The 16,674-nt window shown below is 42.9% G+C and overlaps 1 protein-coding gene and 1 long non-coding RNA gene across 2 annotated transcripts in view; both read left to right on the plus strand.

Annotated features, from left to right (window-relative positions):
- LOC109943299 (uncharacterized) overlaps window positions 1-16,674 on the plus strand; it is a 39,056-nt gene that overhangs the window by 9,503 nt on the left and 12,879 nt on the right. The gene's annotated exons all lie outside the window — the stretch shown is intronic.
- LOC118472209 (uncharacterized) lies at window positions 203-635 on the plus strand. Its single transcript, XR_004850216.1, has 2 exons — window positions 203-243; window positions 339-635. It is a non-coding gene; the product is annotated as an uncharacterized lncRNA (long non-coding RNA).

The raw sequence follows: 16,674 nt of genomic DNA on the forward strand, positions 1-16,674 counted from the left end.
CCTCCAGGCCCAAAATCAAGCTCTTCTCTCGGTAAGTTGAAGTAACATTTTGTAGCTTATTTTGCAAAACACTTGATGTGTATCTTGTTTGTTCAACAATGACTTGTATATAATTTGTAGCAACTAGCCCAACAAGCGGGCGTCCCGATGCCGACATATGGGATGCCGCCTCCGGACTTTGCACTGCCAATGCCAATGTTGGCGCCTCCACCTCCGCCTCTGCCTCCGTCACAATTCCCTATGGTATGTACACATATGCGTGTGTGACATGTTCATAGATGTCTTATGTGTTTAAATGAACAACTGAGTGTTTACTATTTCATGTGCTTGTGTTATAGGGATTTCAGACACCACCCGCTTCAGTTGCCGCACCTGGAGATGAGTCTGGGCAAGACGACACAACACATTCGTGGGTCAACAACCTTTTCACCACGCAGAGTCCAGCCGGAGGAGGTGGCTACTCGAACCATCCAGACGATGGATATGATTGATGTGTCATGATGTTTATTTATGAAACACTTTGCAACACTTGTTTGTGAGACACAATTTCAGTTTGCAACAACCGTCGAACCTATATGTTGATGTTAAATTTGTGAATGTTAATATTTATGTGAGAATATTTGTGATTGTGAATACTTATTAGAATGTGTATATTTGTGATTGTGAATGTGAATGTGTATATGTGCATGAATCTGTTTTTGTTTTGTAAATGTCAGATTTTTTAAAAAACAGAATTTTGTGTAAATTCTGTAATTTGTTATGTCCGACGGCCTAGTGGTAGCCGTCGGACATAACCCTGTGTTATGTCCGACGGCATTAAATACCGTCGGACATAAGGGATGCTTATGTCCGACGGCCTAGCTACGGGCCGTCGGACTTAATCCTGTGGGGCCCACATACCGACCGGTAAAACGGTTGGGATTTGTTATCTCCGACGGGCACACGCAGCCGTCGGAGATAGCTTATGTCCGACGGCAGCCGTCGGACATTGCACTATTTCCGACGAATTATCGCCGACGGCTTAAAGCCGTCGGAGATAAGGCTTTGCCGTCGGAGATAACCTATTTCCGACGGTTTAATCCTTATGTCCGACGGTTTTGGCCGTCGGACGTTGTTCCGTTTACTGTAGTGAAGGGCTCATAATATGCCATACACACATTTTGTTTCATTTTAGGAAAATGTTACTTTTGAGTATGTGATCAAATTTGAAGTTAACAACCATAAAGAAAAGAATGTCCATTACCTTACTTATATAGGGGAAATATATAATCTTTACCAGGGATTCTTTTACTTAAAATACTTTTAAAAAGTGTTAAAGGTTACAAAGGAAATAATGAATAGAATGAAAATCTTTCTTCTAGTTATTGCTTTCAACTTAAACTTTAGTTTCAGGATTTGAATCTAAATTTTGAACTACCTAATTTTTTACATTACTATTGACTTAATTTAGAAAAATGTACTTTATAGAGAAAGTAATTTATTATTGAAAGCCATTTTAACTCAATCTTTTGAAGAAACGTTTATAAATCCCAAAAATAGAATTTTGGGTGTTACAAGGAGTCAAGCAACACGAGTAAGGATGTATTTCTGTGAACATATATTATTTTTTATTGAGGTTGTTCGGTCATGTATGAGATTGTTAGATTATGTTTTCTGAACCCATATACAACAGGTGAATAATAATATCAGTCGTACATCAGTTGTTCCTAAAGTTAGAATGGCTTTTGATTCAGAGGACACCGCTTATGACATGTACAATAACTATGCTGGCGGGATCGGATTCACCAATAGAAAGAGCACGACAAGACACTTGCTAGATTATGTATTCCTTAACACTAGTCATCGCCTTTTTTATGGCATATTTAACTCACTGTTGCTAAACATCTTGGGCATGTTATTCAGAAGCATCATCGAAAGTTTATGCCTGATTTTAAGAGTTGTCTATATGAAGAAAGATCAAAGATTTACTTCAATAAAAAGAGGCATGACTTGTTGAGGGAGTACGATCTTGAGGATAATGTATGGATGTCAAACCTAAATGCGTTGAGGGATGAATAAAGTTTTCAATAAAAGATTTCATAGGAAATTGGGTCTTTCGGAGCTCCTCGTAGAATGTGAGAAGGTATTTGCTAGTCTTCGTGCAAATGAGGTGAATGCATATTTTCATTCACGACAAAAGATTCTGGCTACTTATAGCCCAAATTACCTATGTTGAAGACTGCGACCGAATCATATACAAGGATAATATTTTTAGAGTTTGAGACAGAATTTAAGGATCAATTTTTATTAACCGGCCCATTGTTGCACGACGAGGGGTCAATATTGACATACATGGTTACACAGATGCAATCTTCTCTTGGAGCATTAGTTTGATTTTACACTGCAGATATGACAATTAGTTGTTTGTGCAGAAAGTTCGAATCTATAGGTATATCATGCAAGCATGCCCTTAAAGTCTTTAACATAAAAGATATTTTGTTTTTGCCATCACAATATATACTGAATAATAAATGATCAACCATATCCCACGAAAAGAGAAAAGGGAAGAAAAAGAAAAGTGGCACTGACAAAGGTACTTATTGATCCTACTAATTCTATCAAAAGCATCATTATTATGTGGCCTGCTTTTTTATTTCTTGATTGGTTTAAGTTATATTACTAATTGTAGGAGAGTATTGTCACACCGGGATTTAAGGAACAAAGCCGGGTGCATCTCATATATGCGCCAGAGAAGACAACACATATAATAACAGAGTGCATAGAGATAAATGTCATAATTATCATAAATATACTTATTACATAGCGGAAGTCTTACAAAAATAAATGATAAAATAAAGCGAACTAAATATTATTCCCTGGCGCCACAAAGTTGACTGGGAGACGCCACCAAGATCAAGTCGAATGCCTCAGTGTTAGGTGGCTCCTCTTCGACCATTTGTTCTTCTCTTGTGGGGGGGTGTGAGACAGCAAGAGTGAGCTCACATACATTAATAGCTCAACAAGTTGTGGGGAATAATGTGCATGAACTCGCCCAAAGGTGGGAGTTCATGTGAAGTGTAAGGCTGATCAACAAAATAAAGGTTGAAGCTGAGCATTGCTTTTATAAGTTGGTCAAAATTTTATTAGCAATTACTAAGTATAAGTAAATACCAAACCTTAGTAATAATAAGTAAAAGTAATAATAAAATAATCCCAATGCGATGAATAATGATAAATTGAGTTTTAATTCCATAGATTAATCATGTGAGGGTCCGAGCTGCTCATGACCGGTTTTACACTCTGCAGAGGTTGCACATCTTTACCCACAAGTCATGTTACCCATCTGCCAAGAGACGGCCAATCCCATACACCTCTACCGAGGAGGCGAGGCAGGGATCCCTCGCCTGACCGCCATCGCAGCAAAATCAACCCAAGGACCTCCCTACACTAACCACTCCCCTACTGCCCTTGCCCCTATCGGGTAAGGTAGTCATCTACTAGCTTTCCTAGTTAATCAGCCAAGGGCATCCCATACTACCCTTGTGGTAGCACTGTTTTCCCTAGTGTTCGCTCCATGTTCCCCTTAACATAATAATCTTAACATGAACAGTAACAATAAACAGAGAATGAAAGTGTAATCATGAATAATGTATCTCCATACCCAGAACCAAAATAAGCAATAGCAAGCACTACCCAAAAATATTCAGTGGCAAAACAAGGTATAAAGATAGCCAAAACTGGGGTAACCTATTGGATCCCATCAAAACTAACCTATGCAGATCATTATGATTAATAAGAAACATGGCTGGGTAAAAATAAGTGATCAAGGGCACAACTTGCCTTCAATGAGCTCCTACTCAGCAACTTCTATCTGCTGGACCTCAGGATCCACAGTAGCTTGCTCGTATACTCGCATCAACACAATACATACATAGTATAGCAAAATTAACATCACACCCAACATGTAAATAAAATACACAATAATAATCTACACATTAAAATAAGATCCTAGAAACATGAATCATAAATTTTGAAGTTATAGATTTTAAGATCTGAATTTCCAAATGTTTTACGTATTTAATACAAGGTTAAGTGAGAGATAAAATTAAATGTGTCTTTCATGGCAAAACAGTGACACTAATGGATAAACAATAATATTATAAAATTATAGAAATTGGAATGGGTTAATTTGGACTAAGTATGCATTTTATATGAATTAAACAAATTATAGCCAATATTTTCATATTAAAAATCCATTTCTATTTAATAATATCTGATTTTATAACACCTTGGACTGGGCGCCAATTACCAGAGACAGTAGGGGGCTTGGCGTAAGTAAACCCTAGACTCATACTGCACCGTGGTTGGACTGCGGGTTGAAACCGAGAAAACCTAGGGTTTCTTATACAAATGTAACAGCCGAATGGGTATCGGCCGATTACAGCTGTCCGATCTGAAACGAGGCGCCCAGATTAGATCGGCCGAGGTCCCGCTCCCGCTTCCCCAACCACCGTTGGATCGGGGATCCACGTCTAGGATCTGACCAGCGCTATTATAAACTAATAATTGCTTACAACCGCCCGATCCGCGATCAACAGTACAACTCAAACGCGGTGAAGGGGTATTGCAATTTCTAATCTAAGCCGTCTAGAACTGATCCGGCGGTCAATCCGCCCCGCACCAGACACTGCTCAAACTCCGGCGGCGCACAGATCAGTGACGACGGCACCATTGCCGGAGCATGCGTCACCAGCGATTGCCGCCCCTAAAGTCTACTCCGATCGCAGAAGTACGAAGCGATAACCGTAGGGCATTGCGTAGGACGCTACTCACCACGATTTGAAGAGGCAAACCTAGTGAAAGTCGCCTAGAGGGGGGGTGAATAGGGCGAATCTGAAATTTACAAACTTAATCACAACTACAAGCCGGGTTAGCGTTAGAAATAAATTCGAGTCCGAGAGAGGGCGCAAAAACAAATCGTAAGCGAATAAGAAGTGAGACACAAGGATTTGTTTTACCGAGGTTCGGTTCTCGCAAACCTACTCCCCGTTGAGGTGGTCACAAAGACAGGGTCTCTTTCAACCCTTTCCCTCTCTCAAACGGTCCTTCGGACCGAGTGAGCTTCTCTTCTCAATCAAACGGGAACCAAACTTCCCCGCAAGGACCACCACACAATTGGTGTCTCTTGCCTCGGTTACAATTGAGTTCTGATGACAAGAAAAAATATGAAAGAAAAGAATCAATCCAAGCGCAAGAGCTCAAATGAACACAAGTGTCGCTCTCTCTAGTCACTATTTGATTTGGAGTAATTTCGGACTTGGGAGAGGATTGATCTCTTTGGTTGTGTCTAGAATTGAATGCTAGAGCTCTTGTAAGTAGTTGGAAGATGGAAAACTTGGATGACTTGAATGTGGGGGTGGTTGGGGTATTTATAGCCCCAACCACCAAACTTGACCGTTGGTGGAGGCTGCTGTCGACGGGCGCACCGGACAGTCCGGTGCGCCACCGGACACTGTCCGGTGCACCAGCCACGTCACCTGGCCGTTGGGTTCTGACCGTTGGAGCTCTGACTTGTGGGCCCGCCTGGCTGTCCGGTGGTGCACCGGACAGGCCCTGTAGGCTGTCCGGTGTGCCATCCGCGCGTGCTCTGCTCCTCTGCGCGTGCAGGCGCGCATTTAATGCGTTGCAGTTGACCGTTGCGCGCGAAGTAGTCGTTGCTCCGCTGTCACACCGGACACTGTCCGGTGACTCACCAGACAGTCCGGTGAATTATAGCGGAGCGGATTCCCGAAGCTGGCGAGTTCAGAGTTGCTCTCCCTTCGGGCACCGAACACTGTCCGGTGGTGCACCGGACAGTCCGGTGAATTATAGCGGAGCTCCTCTAAAAATTCCCGAAGGTGAAGAGTTGGGCGTCGAGTTCCCTGGTGCACCGGACACTGTCCGGTGGCACACCGGACAGTCCGGTGCGCCAGACCAATGTGCCTTCCGGGTTGTCTTTTGCTCTCTTGTTTGAACCCTTTTCTTGGTCTTTTTATTGGCTTATTGTGAACCTTTGGCACCTGTAGAACTTATAGACTAGAGCAAACTAGTTAGTCCAATTATTTGTGTTGGGCAATTCAACCACCAAAATCAATTAGGAAATAGGTGTAAGCCTAATTCCCTTTCAATCTCCCCCTTTTTGGTGATTGATGCCAACACAAACCAAAGCAAATATAGAAGTGCATAATTGAACTAGTTTGCATAATTGTAAGTGCAAAGGTTACTTAGAATTGAGCCAATATATATATCATAAGATATGCATGGAATGTTTCTTTATTTTACATATTTTGGACCACGCTTGCACCACATGTTTTGTTTTTGCAAATTCTTTTGTAAATTCTTTTCAAAGTCCTTTTGCAAACAGTCAAAGGTAAATGAGTAAGATTTTGAGAAGCATTTTCAAGATTTTAAATTTTCTCCCCTGTTTCAAATGCTTTTCCTTTGACTTAAACAAAACCCCCCCTTAATGAAATCCTCCTCTTAGTGTTCAAGAGGGTTTTGATATTAATTTTGAAGAGGGTATACCAATTTGAAATTATATCACAAATAAGATACCAGTTTGAAAATACTTCTTTAAAACCAAATTGAAAGACTAAAATTTTTGAAATTGGTGGTGGTGCGGTCCTTTTGCTTTGGGCTCATGCTCTCTCCCCCTTTGGCATAAATCGCCAAAAACGGATACTTGAGTGAAATATAAGCCCTTTGAAAACTACTTTCTCCCCCTTTGGCAAACAAAATATGAGTGAAGATTATACCAAAGTTGGAGAATTGATTGGAGCGACGGCGAAGGATGAGTCGATGGAGTGGAGTGGAAGCCTTTGTCTTCGCCGAAGACTCCAATTCCCTTCAATATACCTATGACTTGGTTTGAAATTCACTTGAAAACACATTAGTCATAGCATATAAAAGATACATGATCAAAGGTATATTAATGAGCTATGTGTGCAAAACATCAAAAGAAATTCCTAGAATCAAGAATATTTAGCTCATGCCTAAGTTTGTTAAAAGTTTGTTCATCTAGTGGCTTGGTAAAGATATCGGCTAATTGTTCCTTAGTGTTAATATATGCAATCTCGATATCTCCCTTTTGTTGGTGACCCCTTAAGAAATGATACCGAATGGCTATGTGTTTAGTGCGGCTATGCTCAACGGGATTATCCGCCATGCGGATTGCACTCTCATTATCACATAGAAGAGGAACTTTGGTTAATTTGTAACCATAGTCCCTAAGGGGTTGCCTCATCCAAAGTAATTGCGCGCAACAATGGCCTGCGGCAATATACTCGGCTTCGGCGGTAGAAAGAGCTACGGAATTTTGCTTCTTTGAAGCCCAAGACACCAAGGATCTTCCCAAGAACTGGCAAGTCCCCGATGTGCTCTTTCTATTAATCTTACACCCCACCCAATCGGCATCCGAATAACCAATTAAATCAAATGTGGATCCCCGAGGGTACCAAAGCCCAAACTTAGGAGTATGAACTAAATATCTCAAGATTCGTTTTACGACCGTAAGGTGAGCTTCCTTAGGGTCGGCTTGGAATCTTGCACACATGCATACCGAAAGCATAATGTCCGGTCGAGATGCACATAGATAGAGTAAAGAGCCTATCATCGACCGGTATACCTTTTGATCGACGGATTTACCTCCCGTGTCGAGGTCGAGATGCCCATTGGTTCCCATGGGTGTCTTGATGGGCTTGGCATCCTTCATCTCAAACTTGGTTAGAATGTCTTGAATGTACTTTGTTTGGCTAATGAAGGTGCCCTCTTGGAGTTGCTTCACTTGAAATCCTAAGAAGTACTTCAACTCCCCCATCATAGACATCTCAAATTTCTGTGTCATGATCCTACTAAATTCCTCACATGTTGATTCATTAGTAGACCCAAATATAATATCATCAACATAAATTTGGCATACAAACAAATCATTGTCAAGAGTTTTAGTAAATAAGGTAGGATCGGCCTTTCCGACTTTGAAGCCATTAGTGATAAGAAAATCTCTTAGGCCCCGTTTGTTTCGTTGGAATTGAATTCCATTTTAATAATTGTAATTTAGACAAAACTAATTAAGTTCATATATTTATATATGTAATATATTTGAATATTATCCTAAATCATATGAGAGAGATAGTTATATACTACATTTATGTTATATCGAAGCAAGTAGAAGAGTGTGCTATAAGTTGTGCATCGGAAAAATAGTATGTAAATCTATAGAATCAATTTCCATTTCTCACCTCATGAATTTGAGATAGGCTAATATGATAACTTTGGAAAGTGGTGGAATGTCACATTCTAAAAAAATAGCCTATTCCATTAGTAAGATTCCAATTCCTCAAAATGAAAGGAAACAAACAGGACCTTAGGCATGCATACCATGCTCTTGGGGCTTGCTTGAGCCCATAAAGCGCCTTAGAGAGTTTGTAAACATGGTTAGGGTACTCACTATCTTCAAAGCCGGGAGGTTGCTCAACATAGACCTCCTCCTTGATTGGTCCATTGAGGAAGGCACTTTTCACGTCCATTTGGTAAAGCTTAAAGCCATGGTAAGTAGCATAGGCAAGTAATATACGAATTGACTCAAGCCTAGCTACGGGTGCATAGGTTTCACCGAAATCCAAACCTTCGACTTGTGAATATCCCTTAGCCATAAGTCGGGCTTTGTTCCTTGTCACCACACCATGCTCGTCTTGCTTGTTGCGGAAGACCCACTTGGTTCCTACAACATTTTGATTAGGACATGGAACCAAATGCCATACCTCATTCCTAGTGAAGTTGTTGAGCTCCTCTTGCATCGCCACCACCCAATCCGAATCTTGTAGTGCTTCCTCTACCTTGTGTGGCTCAATAGAGGAAACAAAAAGAGTAATGCTCACAAAAATGTGCAACACGAGATCTAGTGGTTACCCCCTTATGAATGTCGCCGAGGATGGTGTCGACGGGGTGATCTCGTTGGATTGCTTGGTGGACTCTTGGGTGTGGCGGCCTTGGTTCTTCATCCTCCTTGTCTTGATCATTTGCATCTCCCCCTTGATCATTGCCGTCATCTTGAGGTGGCTCATCTTTTTGATCTTCTCCTTCATCAACTTGAGCCTCATCCTCATTTTGAGTTGGTGGAGATGCTTGCGTGGAGGAGGATGGTTGATCTTGTGCATTTAGAGGCTCTTCGGATTCCTTAGGACACACATCTCCAATGGATATGTTCCTTAGCGCGATGCACGGAGCCTCTTCATCACCTATCTCATCAAGATCAACTTGCTCTACTTGAGAGCCGTTAGTCTCATCAAACACAACATCACAAGAAACTTCAACTAGTCCTGAAGACTTGTTAAAGACTCTATATGCCCTTGTGTTTGAGTCATATCCTAGTAAAAAGCCTTCTACAGTCTTAGGAGCAAATTTAGATTTTCTACCTCTTTTAACAAGAATAAAGCATTTGCTACCAAAGACTCTAAAATATGAAATATTGGGCTTTTTACCGGTTAGGAGTTCGTATGATGTCTTCTTGAGGATTCGATGTAGATACAACCGGTTGATGGCGTAGCAGGCGGTGTTGACCGCCTCGGCCCAAAACCGATCTGAAGTCTTGTACTCATCAAGCATGGTTCTTGCCATGTCCAATAGAGTTCTATTCTTCCTCTCCACTACACCATTTTGTTGTGGCGTGTAGGGAGAAGAGAACTCATGCTTGATGCCCTCCTCCTCAAGAAAGCCTTCAATTTGAGAGTTCTTGAACTCTATCCCGTTGTCGCTTCTAATTTTCTTGATCCTTAAGCCGAACTCATTTTGAGCCCGTCTCAAGAATCCCTTTAAGGTCTCTTGGGTATGAGATTTTTCCTGCAAAAAGAATACCCAAGTGAAGCGAGAATAATCATCCACAATAACTAGACAGTACTTACTCCCGCCGATGCTTATGTAAGCTATCGGGCCGAATAGGTCCATGTGTAGGAGCTCGAGTGGCCTGTCAGTCATCATGATGTTCTTATGTGGATGATGAACACCAACTTGCTTCCCTGCCTGACATGCGCTACAAATATTGTCTTTCTCAAAATGAACATTTGTTAGTCCCAATATGTGTTCTCCCTTTAGAAGTTTGTGAAGATTCTTCATTCCAACATGTGCTACTCGGCGATGCCAGAGCCAACCCATGTTAGTCTTAGCAATTAAGCAAGTGTCGAGTTCAGCTCTATCAAAATCTTCTAAGTATAGCTGACCCTCTAACACTCCCTTAAATGCTATTGAATCATCACTCCTTCTAAAGACAGTAACACCTATACCTGTGAAAAGACAATTGTAGCCCATTTGACATAATTGCGAAACGGAAAGCAAATTGTAGTCTAAAGAATCTACAAGAAAAACATTGGAAATGGAATGGTCAGGTGAAATAGCAATTTTACCCAAACCTTTGACCAAACCTTGGTTTCCATCCCCGAATGTGATAGCTCGATGGGGATCTTGGCTTTTCTCATAGGAGGAGAACATCTTATTCTCCCCTGTCATATGGTTTGTGCACCCACTGTCGATTATCCAACTTGAGCCCCGGATGCATAAACCTACAAAACAAGTTTAGTTCTTTGTTTTAGGTACCCAAACTGTTTTGGGTCCTTTAACATTAGATACAAGAACTTTGGGTACCCAAACACAAGTTTTTGATCCCTTGTGTTTGCCCCCAACAAACTTGCAACTACCTTGCCGGATTTGTTAGTCAAAACATAAGATGCATCAAAAGTTTTAAATGAAATGTCATGATCATTTGATGCACTAGGAGTTTTCGTCTTAGGCAATTTAGCACGGGTTGATTGCTTAGAGCTAGATGTCTCACCCTTATACATAAAAGCATGATTAGGGCCAGAGTGAGACTTCCTAGAATGAACTCTCCTAATTTTGCTCTCGGGATAACCAACAGGGTACAAAATGTAACCCTCGTTATCCTGAGGCATGGGAGCCTTGCCCTTTACAAAATTAGACAATCTTTTAGGAGGGGCATTAAGTTTGACATTGTCTCCCTTTTGGAAGCCAATGCCATCCTTGATGCCAGGGCGTCTCCCACTATAAAGCATGCTTCTAGCAAATTTAAAATTTTCATTTTCTAAGTCATGCTCGGCAATTTTAGCATCTAATTTGGCTATATGATCATTTTGTTGTTTAATTAAAGCCATATGATCATGAATAACATCAACGTTAATGTCTCTACATCTAGTACAAATGGAAGTATGCTCAATGGTAGATGTAGAGGGTTTACAAGATTTTAATTCTACAACCTTAGCATGTAATATATCATTTTCACTTCTAAGGTTAGAAATAGTAACATTGCAAACATCAAAATCTTTAGCCTTAGCAATTAATTTTTCATTTTCATCTCTAAGGCTAGCAAGAGAGATATTCAATTCTTCAATCTTAGCAAGCAAATCAATATTATCATTTCTAAGATTGGGAATTGAAGCATCACAAACATTTGAATCAACCTTAGCATTTAAACTAGCATTTTCATTTCTAAGGTTGGTGATAATGTCATGGCAAGTGCTTAGCTCACTAGATAATTTCTCACATTTTTCTACTTCTAGAGCATAAGCATTTTTAACCTTAACATGCTTTTTGTTTTCCTTAATTAGGAAGTCCTCTTGGGAATCCAAAAGGTCATCCTTCTCATGAATAGCACTAATTAATTCATTTAATTTTTCCTTTTGTTGCATGTTGAGGTTGGCAAAGAGGGTACGCAAATTATCTTCCTCATCACTAGCATTATCATCACTAGAGGACTCATATTTAGTGGAGGATTTGGATTTAACCTTCTTCTTTTTGCCGTCTTTTGCCATGAGGCACTTGTGCCCGACGTTGGGGAAGAGGAGTCCCTTGGTGACGGCGATGTTTGCGGCGTCCTCGTCGGAGGAGGAGTCGGAGGAGCTCTCGTCGGAGTCCCATTCCCGGCAGACATGGGCATCGCCGCCCTTCTTATTGTAGTATCTCTTCTTCTCCTTTCTTCTCCCCTTCTTGTCGTCGCCCCTGTCACTATCACTAGATAAAGGACATTTTGTAATAAAATGACTGGGCTTACCACATTTGTAGCAAACTTTCTTGGAGCGGGATTTGTAGTCCTTCCCCCTCCTTTGCTTGAGGATTTGGCGGAAGCTCTTGATGATGAGCGCCATCTCCTCATTGTCGAGCTTTGAGGCGTCGATTTGTCTACTTGATGTAGACTCCTCCTTCTTCTCCTCCGTTGCCTTGAATGCGACCGGTTGTGCTTCGGGCGTGGAGGGGCCATCTAGCTCGTTAATTTTCTTTGAGCCTTTGATCATCAATTCAAAGCTCACAAAATTTCCTATCACTTCCTCGGGGGTCATTAGTGTATATCTAGGATTACCACGAATTAATTGAACTTGAGTAGGGTTAAGGAAAACAAGTGATCTAAGAATAACCTTAACCACTTCGTGGTCATCCCATTTTTTGCTCCCGAGGTTGCGCACTTGGTTCACCAAGGTTTTGAGCAGGTTGTACATTTCTTGTGGCTCCTCCCCTTGGCGAAGTCGGAAGCGACCGAGCCCCCCTCGATCGCCTCCTGCTTGGTGATCTTGGTTATTTCGTCTCATTCGTGCGCCGTTTTGAGTACGTCCCAAATCTCCTTGGCGCTCTTCAATCCTTGCACCTTGTTATACTCCTCTCGACTTAGAGAGGCGAGGAGTATGGTGGTGGCTTGGGAGTTGAAGTGCTCGATTTGGGCCACTTCGTCCTCATCATAATCTTCATCCCCTACGGATGGTACCTGTACACCAAATTCAACAACATCCCATATACTTTTGTGGAGTGAGGTTAGGTGATATCGCATCATATCACTCCACCTAGCATAATCTTCACCATCAAACGTTGGTGGTTTGCCTAATGGGACGGAAAGTAAAGGCGTATGTTTAGGAATGCGAGGATAGCGTAGGGGGATCTTACTAAACTTCTTGCGCTCATGGCACTTAGAAGTTACGGACGGCGTGTCGGAGCCGGAGGTGGATGGCGACGAGGAGTCGGTCTCGTAGTAGACCAATTTCCTCATCTTCTTCTTCTTGTCACCGCTCCGACGCGACTTGTGTGAAGGGGATTCCTTTTCCTTCCCCTTGTTGCGGGACTCTCCCGATGGAGCTTTCCCGTGGCTTGTAGCGGGCTTCTCGCCGGTCACCATCTCCTTCTTGGCGTGATCTCCCGACATCACTTCGAGCGGTTAGGCTCTAATGAAGCACCGGGCTCTGATACCAATTGAAAGTCGCCTAGAGGGGGGTGAATAGGGCGAATCTGAAATTTACAAACTTAATCACAACTACAAGCTGGGTTAGCGTTAGAAATAAATTCGAGTCCGAGAGAGGGCGCAAAAACAAATCGTAAGCGAATAAGAAGTGAGACACAAGGATTTGTTTTACCGAGGTTCGGTTCTCGCAAACCTACTCCCCGTTGAGGTGGTCACAAAGACCGGGTCTCTTTCAACCCTTTCCCTCTCTCAAACGGTCCCTCGGACCGAGTGAGCTTCTCTTCTCAATCAAACGGGAACCAAACTTCCGCGCAAGGACCACCACACAATTGGTGTCTCTTGCCTCGGTTACAATTGAGTTTTGATCACAAGAAAGAATGAGAAAGAAAAGAAGCAATCCAAGCGCAAGAGCTCAAATGAACACAAGTGTCGCTCTCTCTAGTCACTATTTGATTTGGAGTAATTTCGGACTTGGGAGAGGATTGATCTCTTTGGTTGTGTCTAGAATTGAATGCTAGAGCTCTTGTAAGTAGTTGGAAGATGGAAAACTTGGATGACTTGAATGTGAGGGTGGTTGGGTATTTATAGCCCCAACCACCAAACTTGACCGTTGGTGGAGGCTGCTGTCGACGGGCGCACCGGACAGTCCGGTGCGCCACCGGACACTGTCTGGTGCGCCAGCCACGTCACCTGGTTGTTGGGTTCCGACCGTTGGAGCTCTGACTTGTGGGCCCGCCTGGCTGTCCGGTGGTGCACCGGACAAGCCCTATAGGCTATCCGGTGTGCCACCCGCGCGTGCTCTGCTCCTCTGCGCGCGCAGGCGCGCATTTAATGTGTTGCAGTCGACCATTGCGCGCGAAGTAGCCGTTGCTCTGCTGTCACACCGGACAGTCTGGTGTGCACCGGACACTGTCCAGTGAATTATAGAGGAGCGGATTCCCGAAGCTGGCGAGTTCAGAGTTGCTCTCCTTTGGGGCACCGGACAGTCCGGTGAATTATAGCGGAGCTCCTCTGAAAATTCCCGAAGGTGAAGAGTTGGGCGTCGAGTTCCCTGGTGCACCGGGCACTGTCCGGTGTGCCAGACCAGGGTGCCTTCCGGGTTGTCTTTTGCTCTCTTGTTTGAACCCTTTTCTTGGTCTTTTTATTGGCTTATTGTGAACCTTTGGCACCTGTAGAACTTATAGACTAGAGAAAAGTAGTTAGTTCAATTATTTGTGTTGGGCAATTCAACCACCAAAATCAATTAGGAAATAGGTGTAAGCCTAATTCCCTTTCACCTAGCTCCCCACGGCGCACGGCGGAAACCGAAGTCCGACGAGCAATTACACGCGTTCTGGTGGGGTTCGACTCGAATTGAGGGCACAGACGACTTTCCCAGACGAAGGCGATCTTCCCGGCCCAACGCCGAGGACAGATAACGCGCGGTGATGAGATTCACCGACGGTGGCTTCTTCCCGGGTGGACACGACGGTAGTTTGCAGTGGGGTTAGTGGCGGTCGTGAGGGCAAGAATGATGGGAGAACTATGCGTGCCCGGGGGTCATGGCACTATATGGGCGCGTACGTGGTCAGCGCTTCAGCGGCCGGGGCCGGATTCCGTGATTTTTGCCGCAGCGGCGCCCCGCCATGCGTGCGAGATGGCGTGATGGAGGCGAGCGGGTCTTGAGGCTGGTGCATGGGCCCCGCGTGACAGCGAGCGTGCAATGGCGCCCAAATAGCTGACATGCGGGCCAGGATCATCAGCTAAAGGCGCGAGCGCGAGGGAGGGGTGGCTGGCCAGTGGGGCCAGCGTGACAGCGAAACGGCATCCACGCGAGGGGGACGAAGCTGACACATGGGCCCATGGTGTCGGCGCCAGGCTTCTGGTGTTGGGCTACGCGGTGTGCTGGGCCAGAAGTGGAGTCAGTCGGCCCATGTAGCTTTTTATTCTTATGTTTTTATCTTTTATTTTCTTTTCTCTATTTCTAAGTTCAATTTGAATTCAAACTTGTGCCAAATTTATTCTCTATTATTTTTGTGGAATTAAGAAGTACCAATTCTGAAAATAAATTTTTTCTTTATATTATATACTCTCCTTTCTTTTCTCCCCTTTTTCCTTTAATTCTTCACCTCATCATCATTATTATATTTTTATTCATTTTATTATTATTGTATTAAATGCACAAACAAAACTCCAATATGATGCAATGGTTTATTTGTGTCTTAGTAAAGTTTTACTCATTTTTAAACATGATCAGTCACATGTGATGATAGGTAATGGTCACCAAACATTGAGATCAACTCTATTTTTATTGTTTACATATTTGGGTATTACAAATCCTACCCCCTTAACAAGAATCTTGTCCTCGAGATTTAGGAAGGACTAGGGAAAAGATGGGGAAAATCTATTCGTAGCTATTCTTCTCTTTCCCATGTAGCCTCATCCTATCCATGATGAATCCATTGCACTTTGCACATTTTAATCACTTTACTTCTTGTGACTCGAGTCAGTGTATCGAGAATCTTGATAGGATATTCTGCATAAGTCAGATCATTTTGAACACTAAGGTCCTCCATTGGTAGCTGCTCTTGGGGTACCCTGAGACACTTCTTCAATTGTGATACATGGAAGACATCATGTACATCCGCAAGATGATCAGGTAGTTCCAGTTGATATGCAACTTCTCCCACTCGCTTTAAGATCAAGAAGGGTTCATTAAAGCGAGGGGACAACTTTCCTTTGACTTTAAATCTTCGCATACCCTTGAGTGGTGACACCTTCAAATAGACATGATCACCCTCCTTAAACTCTACCAGTCTTCTCCGGGTATCAGCATAGCTATTCTGCCTTGACTGCGCAGTTCTCAAATTCTCCCTAATTTGATGGACTTGTTCCTCTGCCTCTTGTATAATCTCTGGTCCAAAGAATTGCCTTTCACCAGTTTGATCCCAATACAGTGGAGTCCTGCACTTTCTGCCATACAAAGCCTAAAACGGGGACATCTTCAAACTGGCCTGGTAGCTATTATTGTAAGAGAACTCCGCATATGGTAAACTCTTATCCCAACTACCACCATGTTTAAGAGCACAAGCTCTTAACATATCTTCTAGTACTTGGTTGGTTCTCTCGGACTACCCATCAGTTTGGGGATGGTAGGCCGAACTAAAATTCAATCCAAGGACTCGTGCAACTTCTTCCAATACCGAGAAGTAAACTGCGATCCCCGGTCTGACACAATCTTCTTTGGCACACCATGTAAGCATACAATCTGTGCCATGTACAATTCTGCTAGCTTGGCTCCTGAATACGTGGTCTTCACTGGAATAAAGTGGGCTACTTTAGTTAGCCTGTCCACAATCACCCATATAGAGTCATACCCAGCAAATGTGCGGGGTAATCTCACAATGAAGTCCATGCCAATCTCTTCACATTTCCACTCAGGTATCTTA

Source organism: Zea mays, chromosome 6, assembly GCF_902167145.1.
Source record: "Zea mays cultivar B73 chromosome 6, Zm-B73-REFERENCE-NAM-5.0, whole genome shotgun sequence".
Taxonomy (NCBI): Eukaryota; Viridiplantae; Streptophyta; class Magnoliopsida; order Poales; family Poaceae; genus Zea; species Zea mays.